General features: G+C 37.7%; 1 long non-coding RNA gene across 1 annotated transcript; it reads right to left on the bottom strand.

Moving 5' to 3' along the window:
- Positions 1-2,895: 2,895 nt before the first annotated feature.
- On the bottom strand, positions 2,896-8,842 carry LOC147580057 (uncharacterized). Its single transcript, XR_015252464.1, has 2 exons — positions 8,807-8,842; positions 2,896-5,422 (listed from the first exon to the last, which is right to left on the bottom strand). It is a non-coding gene; the product is annotated as an uncharacterized LOC147580057 (long non-coding RNA).
- Between the last annotated feature and the right edge of the window lie 666 nt (positions 8,843-9,508).

A 9,508-nucleotide genomic window follows, 5' to 3' on the forward strand; every position in this document is an offset into this window, starting at 1 on the left:
TCATTTATTGAAAGACTCTTTTCCTCATTGTATATTCTTGCCTCTTTTGTCATAGATTCATTGGCCATATAGGTGAAGATTTACTTTTGGGCTATCTTGTTGCATTAATCTGTGTGTCTATTGTTGTGCCAGTATGTACTGTTTTGATTACTACAGCTTTGTAGTATATCTTGAAATCTGGGATTGTGATGCCTCCAGCTTTGTTCTTTCCAAGATTGGTTTGACTATTGGTGGTCTTTTGTAGTTCTGTACAAATCTTTGGACTATTGGTTATAGTTCTGTGGAAAATGTGAGATTTTGATAGGGATTGCTTTTAATCTATAGATTCCTTTAGATAATACGGACATTTTAGTAATTCTTCCATGAGTATGGTATATCTTTCCATTCATGTGATTTTTAATTTCTTTTATCAATGTCTTAAAATTTTTAGAATGTAAGTCTTTTACCTTCTTAAATGCTTTCCTAGGTTTTTAAATTCTTTTGGTCACAATTGTAAATAGGATTTTCTTAATTTCTCTTTCCACTACTTCATTATTAGTGTGTAGAAACACAGCAGATTTTTGTTTATCAATTTTTGTATCCTACAATTTTACTGAATTTATTTATTCTAATAGTTTATTGGTAGAGTCTGTAGAGTTTTTTATTTATGCTATCATGACATCTGCAAAGAATGACAGCTTTACTTCTTTGTACCAATTCAGATGCCTTTTATTGCTTGTCTGATAGCTGTGGCTAGGACTTCTAGTACTATGTGGAAAAAAGTGGCAAGAATGGACATTCTGTCTTATTCCTGATCTTAGGGTAAAAGCTGTTAGTTTCTCACCATATGGTATGATGTTAGCTGTGGATTTTTCATATTGGCCTTTATTGTGTTGAGGTATGTTTCCTGTAAACCTACTTTGTTGAGAGTTTTTGTCATGATCAGATGAGGAATTTTGTCAAATGCCTTTCCTGCATCTATTGAAATGATCATATGGTTTTTAATCCTTCCTCTTGTTAATATGCTATATCACATTGATTTGCAAATATTAAACCATGCTTGTATCACTGGAATAAATCCCACCTAATTGTGGTAATTTTTAAATGTATTTTTGAATTTGGTTTTCTAATATTTTGTTGAGGATTTTTGCATCTATGTTCATCAGTGATATCAACCTGTAGTTTTCTTTTGTAGTGTCTGTGTGATTTTGGTGTCAGGGTATTGCTGGTCTCATAAAATAAATTGGAAGTCTTCTTCCCTCTTCTATTTTTTTGGAATAATTTGAGGAGAAGTTGCCAACTCTTCTCTTTGGTAGAATTCACCTGTGAAGCCATCTAGCTCTGGACTTTAGTTTATGCAGAGTTTTTTGATTACTGATTCAATTTCATTACTAGTCCTCAGCTGCTCTAATTTTCTGTTTCTCCCTGATTCATTTTTAGAAGATTGTATGTTTCTAGCAATTTATCCATTTTTTCTAGATCATCCAGTGTGTTGGCACATAATTATTCATAATATTCTCATAATTCTTTGTATTTCTGTGGTGTCAGTTATTATTTCTTTTCCTTTATTTCTGATTTTATTTGAATCCTGTCTCTTTTTTCTTGAAGAGTCTGGCTAAAAGTTTATTGATTTTGTTTATCTTTTTTAAGACCAGATTTAGTTTTTATTGATCTTTTCCACTGTTCTTTTAGTCTCTATTTCATTTTTTCTGTTCTAATCTTTACTGTTTCTTTCTAACTTTGGGCTCTGCTTCTTCTTCTTTTCTAGTTCCGTAAGCTGTAAAGTTAGATTGTTTATTTGGGATTTTTCTTATTTTTTGAGGTTGACCTGTATCACTATAAACTTGTCTCTCAGAATTGTTTTTGTTGCATTCCTCAGGTTTTGGATGTGAGTTTCCACTTCCATTTGTCTCAAGGTAACTTTTGATTTCCTCTTTGATTTTTTCATTGATCCATTGGTTGTGTAGTAGCATGTTGTTTAGCCTCGATCTACTTGTGTTTTGTTCAGTTCTTGTAACTGATTTCTAGTTTGATAGCATTGTGGTCAGAAAAGATTCTTGATATGATTTCAGTCTTCTTAAATTTATTGAGACTTGTTTTGTGGCCTAACTCTCCTATCCTGAAGAATGTTCCATGTACACTTGAAAAGAGCGTGTATTGCACTATTCTACATATCTGTTAAGTCGATCTGGTCTAATGTGCCATTCAAAGCCACTGTTTGCTTATTGATTTTCTGTCTTGGTGATCAGTCTACTGGTGTAAGTGGGATGCGAAAGTCCCCTACTATTACTGTATTACTGTCAATTTTTCCCTTTTAGTCTGTTAACATTTGCTTTACGAACTTAGGTTCTATGTTGATATTTGCAACTGTTACATTCTTTTGTTGGATTGGATCCCTTTTTCAGTAGATAATGTTTTTCTCTGTCTCTTTCTACAATCTTTGTTTTAAAGTCTTTTTTGCCTGAAATAAGAATTGCTACGACAGCTTTTTATTTTTGCTTCTATTTACATAGAATATATTTTTCCACCCTTTTATTTTCAGACTGTGTATGTATTCAGATCTGAAGAGAGTTTCTTGTAGGTTACATAAATGGGTCTTGTCTTCTTCTTCCACTCAGTCACCCTATATCATTTTATTGGAGCATTTAGTCCACTTATGTTTAAAGTAACTGTTGATAGGTATGTAAATCACTGCCATTTTGTTACTTGTTTTACAGTTTTTGTAATTCTTCTTTGTTCCTTCGTCTCTTTCTCTCTTCCCTTGTGGTCTGATGGCTTCTTTAATGTAATGCTTGGATTCCTTTGTCTATTTTTTGTGTATCTGTTACAGGTTTCAATTAGTGGTTACCAGAGGGTTTAGATATATCCACCTATGTCTATAGCAGTTTATTCAATTCATGGTTAAGTCTGACCACATTCACAAAGCACTGCATTTTATTCCCATGTCCACATTTTATGTATACATATTTTATATATTGTGTATCCCTTGACTAATTTTTACAGATATGACTGGTTTTACTATTTTTATGTTTAGCTTCCATACATTTATAATTGCTCTACTTTAATATATGTTTTTCTTTGCCATTAATTTTTTTTGTTTCATAATTTCCTATTTTTACTGATGGTGGATTTTTTTTCCCATTTGAATCCCTTTAACATTTCTTGTAAGACCATTTTAATAATGACGAGTTTTAATTTTTGCTTGTCTGGGAAACTCTTTCTCTCTCCTCTATTCTGAATAGAATGCTTGGTAGAATTTTCTTGATTGTAGGTTTTTTCCTGTCAGAAGTATGAATATATCATGCCACTCCCTTTTGCCCTGTAAAGTTTCTGCTGAGAAAATATCTGATAGCATTATGAGTTTTCCTTTATGTCACTGTAGTCTTTCTTTCACTGCTTTAAAAAAATCTTTATCATTACTTTTCGCCATTTTCATTGTGTGTCCAGGTATAGCTGTCCTTGGATTCATTTTGTCAGGGGCTTTCGGTGTATCCATCCTGGACCTGATGTGTTCTCTTCCCAAGCTTAGGAAAGTTTTCTGCCCCTTCTTTTTCTGGGATCCCTATAATGCAAATGTTAGGCTTAATACCACAGGGTCACTGAAGCTATTTTTTTATTGTTATTATTATTACTGTTCAGTTTGGTTGCTTTTTATTACCCTGCCTTGCAGATTGCTGATCTGTTTTTCTGTATCCTGTAATCTGCTATTGATTCCCTCTAGTGCATTTTTTTTTTAATTTTAGTTATTGAATTCTTTAGCTCTAACTGGCTCCTTTTTATGTTTTGTATCTCTTTGTTAAAATTCATACCGAGTTCATCCTTTTTTTCTCTCAGGTGTGGTTGAGTATCTTTATGATCTAAATAATTTTGAATTCCTTATGAGGCATACTGCTTGCTTCCATTTCATTTAGCCCTGTTAGTGTGATTTTTGTCTTGTTCTTTCATGTGGGATGTATTATGTAGGCCAGCTACATCTCCTGGTCTTGAAAGAAAAGACCTTGTGATGCCCTATAGTGAAATCTCCCTAGTCACTAGAACCAGGCACACCAGAAGTGTCCCTTGTGAACCTTCCTGTTGTGGTAAAGCCCCTGTTGCATTGAGCCTAGCTGGCTGCAATGACCCGTTTCTTTTCTTGGGTACACTGGGCAGAGTTTGCTCCCCACACTGTTGAGAGGCCTGTAACAGCCACAAGCTCTTTGGTGGGCTCAGTCTGTCTGTAGTTAGCCTTTCTGTCACTATGGCAAGTGTACCCAAGGGCAGAGCTTGCTCCCTGCGTAAGCCAGCTAAGAGGCCAGGCTGTATGAACTGTGGGTGTACTGATGTATGGACTTATCTTCCCCTTTCCCCAGGGCAGGAGTCATTTTGGAGTGGCAGTGGTCCAAGCCTAGGCTGATTGAAAGGTGTTATGGGGCAGGAGCCACTTTGGATGGATGCCTATGCAGGCAGGCAGGTTAGATAGCCTGGGCCACAGAGAATGCCAGAGTGGGTCCTGTGGTGCTAGCAAGGTAGGTGGAGAGTATTCCCATTGGCTCCCACAAGTATCTGGCTCTCTAGGGCGGGGAAGGGGAAGAGAAATGGCTCCACCTTGCATTTTTGTTCCCAGAGGAATCTCTTGGGGATCCTTGCCTCTCGAACACATGTTCTAAGATTATTCAATGAATATCATTCATGTATACCCCAGGATCTTTCAAACTCCTCTTCCTGTGCTGTGTCTCAGGCTGAGTTATTTAGTTGCTGGATTTTCATGTGCAGGAGCTCATTTTCATATCACCCTCCAGCTCTCCTAGAGTTTAACTGCACTGGTTTTCAAAGCCAAATGTTATAGAAACTGGTCCTTCCAGTGCAGGTCCCCAGTGTCTGATAGCAGTCTGATTTTCTCCCTCTTCTGAGCTTGTAATGTCCCTTCTATTTGAGGTTAGTCCTACCCAGGGTTATGGTTCCCAACTCTGTCTCTGCCCCTCTTACCCGTTTTGAGGTGGCCTTCTATCTACAGTTAGCTATGGAAGGTCTGTTCTGCCAGTCTTGAGGTCATTTCAGAGTTAGTCTCACAGATGTATCTCTTATCTTGATACTTCTATGAGAGGACCCGAGCTCAGGATTCTCCTAGTCCACCATCTTCTCAAAACTTTCACAGTCCAGTTGTCCTTTAAACCGTTGTTATTGTTTTTACTGTGCCTTAGGGTGGGCAAATCTGTGCACAGACTCCTTGATGATAGTCTTCCCTTCTGTATGTCACTGTGTCTAGCATAGGTGTTTTGTAGTTACTATGGCTTCATCTCTTCTCTATGTGATTCTGCTATCATTTGTTGTGCAGAAGCTGTTTAATCAGCCTTCAGTTCCTCCTCAGGAAAAATATGCTTTATATTGCTGTCCACAGGAGGAGGTGAGTTTAGGAATCTTTTTTATGCTGCTTTCTTGGACTGCTCTGCAGAGACTGTCAGATCTGACTTAAAAAAAAAGAAAGAAAGAAAGACCCAACTTAATATTTCATAGGCAATTGTTTTAGATTGCATAAAGAGACAAATATAAAAAATAAATGAATATAAAAAAAATGTGGCATACTAATGATGGGAGTGTCAATTCACCAAGCATAACAATCCGAAATGTGTATTTAGCCAATAACATAGCTGAAAATACAAGCAAACTCCTATTTATATAAAGAGGGTTTTTTGTTTTTAAGAATTGGCTCACACAAGTGTGGGAGCCGGTGGTGAGAACTGTAGGCAGATTAGCAAGCTTTAAATGCAGGCAGAAATTGATGTTGCAGTCTTGATTGAAATGGCTCACAATAGAATTTTCTAGGATGGCAAAATATTTTATATGTTGATTATAGTCAGATTACATGGGTGAAAATATTAAAGAGCATTAATCTATTCACTTTAAAAAGTATATTTTCTTGTATGTAAATTATATACTCTAGCAAAACTAGACTGTATTTATAAAAAAAACACTCATTGTAACAATTTAAATAGACATGTATAAGTAAGTGTAACACTCCACCCCATCCAAAATCTACTTCCCTGGAGTAAACTTCAGCTAAAAGACTCCTTTCTGTTAAATTCCTCCACACAACATTTTTGTTGTTTACCAGCCTTCTCCGTAGCAATTCTGAGTCTCCTGGAGCCTAAATAGCAGTGTTTTTCACTATTCTGTACCAAACCTTTCTCTTGTATAGCTCTCTATATTCCTCTTGCTTTATCTTGCATTTATTACCTCCAACCTGATCATTTCCGTCTCTGTTATCCTTGACACACACAGTCCCTGAATGCTAAAGAGTCTCTCTTCCTGAAGGTCCCACAGGAATTCTCCCAATCTGCTCCTTGCCTGTGTTCACTTCCTTGTTGAATAACACTATTATTCACGCGACCTATTTGCCAGAAACTAGGAAGTCCATCTAGAATATGATGGGCAAAGAACAATCTTACACTACGTGCTTTACCGTCTCCTTCTGGTAGCTGTTTCTTTGACCCAAAAGAAAATGAGCTAGTTAATTTTTACCTATAGTGAGGCTGCATGCCACCCACACGGTCTGTGAAAGAGAGGAAAAGAAAGAAAACTGCCATATCCTTGAATGGTCATCGTGGACTTCCACTCGCTCCCAATCCAAGACAGTTTCCCTTGAGCCCCATCGTCTTTTACGAACCTGTTAAAATAAATTCCCAACTGCCTTCCAGGCTCTAGTGTCCAAATAGTTAATTCAGACACCTCTCCCCACCTTTCCACTAATATTCTTTCTAGAAGGGAAAAGGACCAATGATTAGGACTGTATGTGAAGCCATCCATCTAGGATTGTTGATAGATGCTCATGCCTTGTTTTCACCTTCTATTATTCTTTAAACTTGATATGCTGATTTACCCTCCAGATTTTGCTTCATTCGCTACTTTAGCCTATATACCACACTCTTCACATTCCCTCACACCAAGAAAAATTTCCATTTCTGAAGTCTCAAAACACTATCTTGTCAACAGAAAATTTCTAACAAATCTCCCCTCTCCAACCCAAGTATAATTCATCTACATCCTCCGTACCCTAACCAGTTATTATTTTATGCTACCGTATATATAAGATGTTTGTACTTTAAATGTCTTGTGCTTTATACGTCTATATTCAGGGCCCACACAGGCTATCTCAAATTTGGCATGTTAGACCAGATTATTCTTTGTTGTGGGAAGCTCTCCTGTGTAATGTTGGATATTGAGTAGCATCCCTGGCTTCCACCACTATGTTGTACTTTCCTCCACTAAAGTCATGACCATCAAAAAGATTTCCAGCCATTGCCAAGGCCCCCTGGCAGGGGGTGGGGGGTGAATCACACTGGCTGAGAACTACTGGCCTAACACATATCTGGGCATATAAAAGCATATGAAATAAGAATATATATTGGTTTTTAGGGGTGACAAACAATGACAAGAGAGGGTAGAACGTAACATATCATCCCATAATTTGTCTTGAGAATAAAGGGGTGAAGTGGGGCAAGGTAGAGGTCACAATTTTCGAGGCTGTGGGGGAAAAAGTGACTCTGTGAAATCAAAGCACACATCGTGAATGTGTGTTTTCTTCTGTTCTCTTTACAAAAGAAATCTAAGTGAGTACACATAGAGCCAGATTTTGAACTCTGGCCTTTATCCTTAAGAAGAAGATTATTGTAGGGGCGCCTGGGTGGCTCAGACTTCGGCTCAGGTCATGATCTCGTGGTCCATGAGTTCAAGCCCCGCGTCGGGCTCTGTGCTGACAGCTCAGAGCCTGGAGCCTGTTTCAGATTCTGTGTCTCCCTCTCTCTGACCCTCCCCCATTCACGCTCTGTCTCTCTCTGTCTCAAAAATAAATAAACGTTAAAAAAAATTTTTAAAAAAGAAGATTATTGTAGATTCCCCCCTTATATAAACATGATTGGGGCTGACCAGTCTGAAAGTATGTACAAAATGAGGCCAGGAAGGTGCTCCCATATCCTCACATAAAATACAGATAGACACAAGGGTCACCTTCATGAATCAGTGATAAATATTTCCCCCAAATTGATTATTCCTTCTCCTGTCTCCAGGAGGGCAGTAAAGAACATTTCATCTCAATGGAATAGAAATGAAATGGAAATTCCCATTTTACAGTTCTGGATTTGGTCATCAAGATTTAGAAGACACAGGCAGAAAAAACTTCAGAAGGGTTGGTTTTAAATTAAGTTTTTTTAGGACAGGTCAAATATATTTTTGTACTGAAATAAAGAACATGTGAGAGTCATACTAGGAATGCAGAATCATAAATAGCAAAGCTAATGCCAACACAGCAGCAGTACAAAAGATCAGCAAAGAGACATGACTGAATGTTAAAATAGGTTCTGAACAGACATGGTGAATGTAAGAATTTTTTGTTTTATGTTTTTAAAGCCACTGTAACAAATGATGGTAATAGTAACTTTGGCAGGCTGCTAAAAAAGCTAAGCATCTCAAAAAAAATTATTCTCTCTTCTGTAGCAAAAATAAAATAAAAGTGGGGTATTTATTTCCCCTTTTAACACAGCAGGGATCACTTATAGCAAATAAGCTTAACAATGCTCCCATGTGGGAACCACTGTTCTGTTAAGAACTGACCATTGTCATTATCCACACAATGCAGTATATACCCAAACTGTGCCTTACATCAGTCTTCCCACCTCTGCCTTCAAAGTGCTGTTTCTTTTCCCCATAAAATCTTAGAAGAGGTTAGTCAACAGAAAGGAAGGTCCTCTGCTATTTTCTCACCTCACACTATGCTGACCCCCAATATCAGAAACAGAGTAAATAAACCGAAAATGTAGGATAAAGATCAGACTACAGGTATGGAAGAACTTACCACTCAGGCAAGTATATTTATTCATCACCTCCATTGTGTCAAGAATTTGTATCAGATTCTGTGGGAAAAAAAAAAAAATTCAAATAAACATTTGAGGGTGGGTGATGGGTTGAGGATTGTTAAAAAGAACAATAGACCCATGAAGCAAATTTATGTTTACAAAGCAGGCTGCTTAGGGGCACCTGGGTGGCTCGGTGGGTTAAGTGTCCGACTTCGGCTCAGGTCACCATCTCACAGTCCGTGAGTTCAAGCCCCCCGTCGGGCTCTGTGCTGACAGCTCAGAGCCTGGAGCCTGTTTCAGATTCTGTGTCTCCCTCTCTCTCTGCCCCTCCCCTGTTCATGCTCGGTCTCTCTCTGTCTCAAAAATGAATAAATAAACGTTAAAAAAAAAAATTTAAACAAAGCAGGCTGCTTAGATCAGAGAGCAGAGGCAAAGGGAGTCCCAGAGTCTTCAAGGGGACTCAATCAATGAAGTCTTTCAAGAAGAATGTTTAATTGTTAAAGGGTGCACGACAGACACTTAAAAGCAGAACCGACCCTTTCCAACCTTAGAGAAAATTAGATTTAATAGCACTTGAAACCAGAGGGGGGAACTAAAGGGCATTAAAATATGGCTGCACTTACAGCCTTGGGAAAATGACTCAATCTCTCTGAGCCTCATTTTTCTCATTTATAAAATGCTACAGAACTAATGCCTTCTTC

The sequence above is a fragment of the Puma concolor genome, chromosome B3, assembly GCF_028749965.1.
Source record: "Puma concolor isolate L17-30 chromosome B3, mPumCon1.1.hap2, whole genome shotgun sequence".
Lineage (NCBI taxonomy): Eukaryota > Metazoa > Chordata > Mammalia > Carnivora > Felidae > Puma > Puma concolor.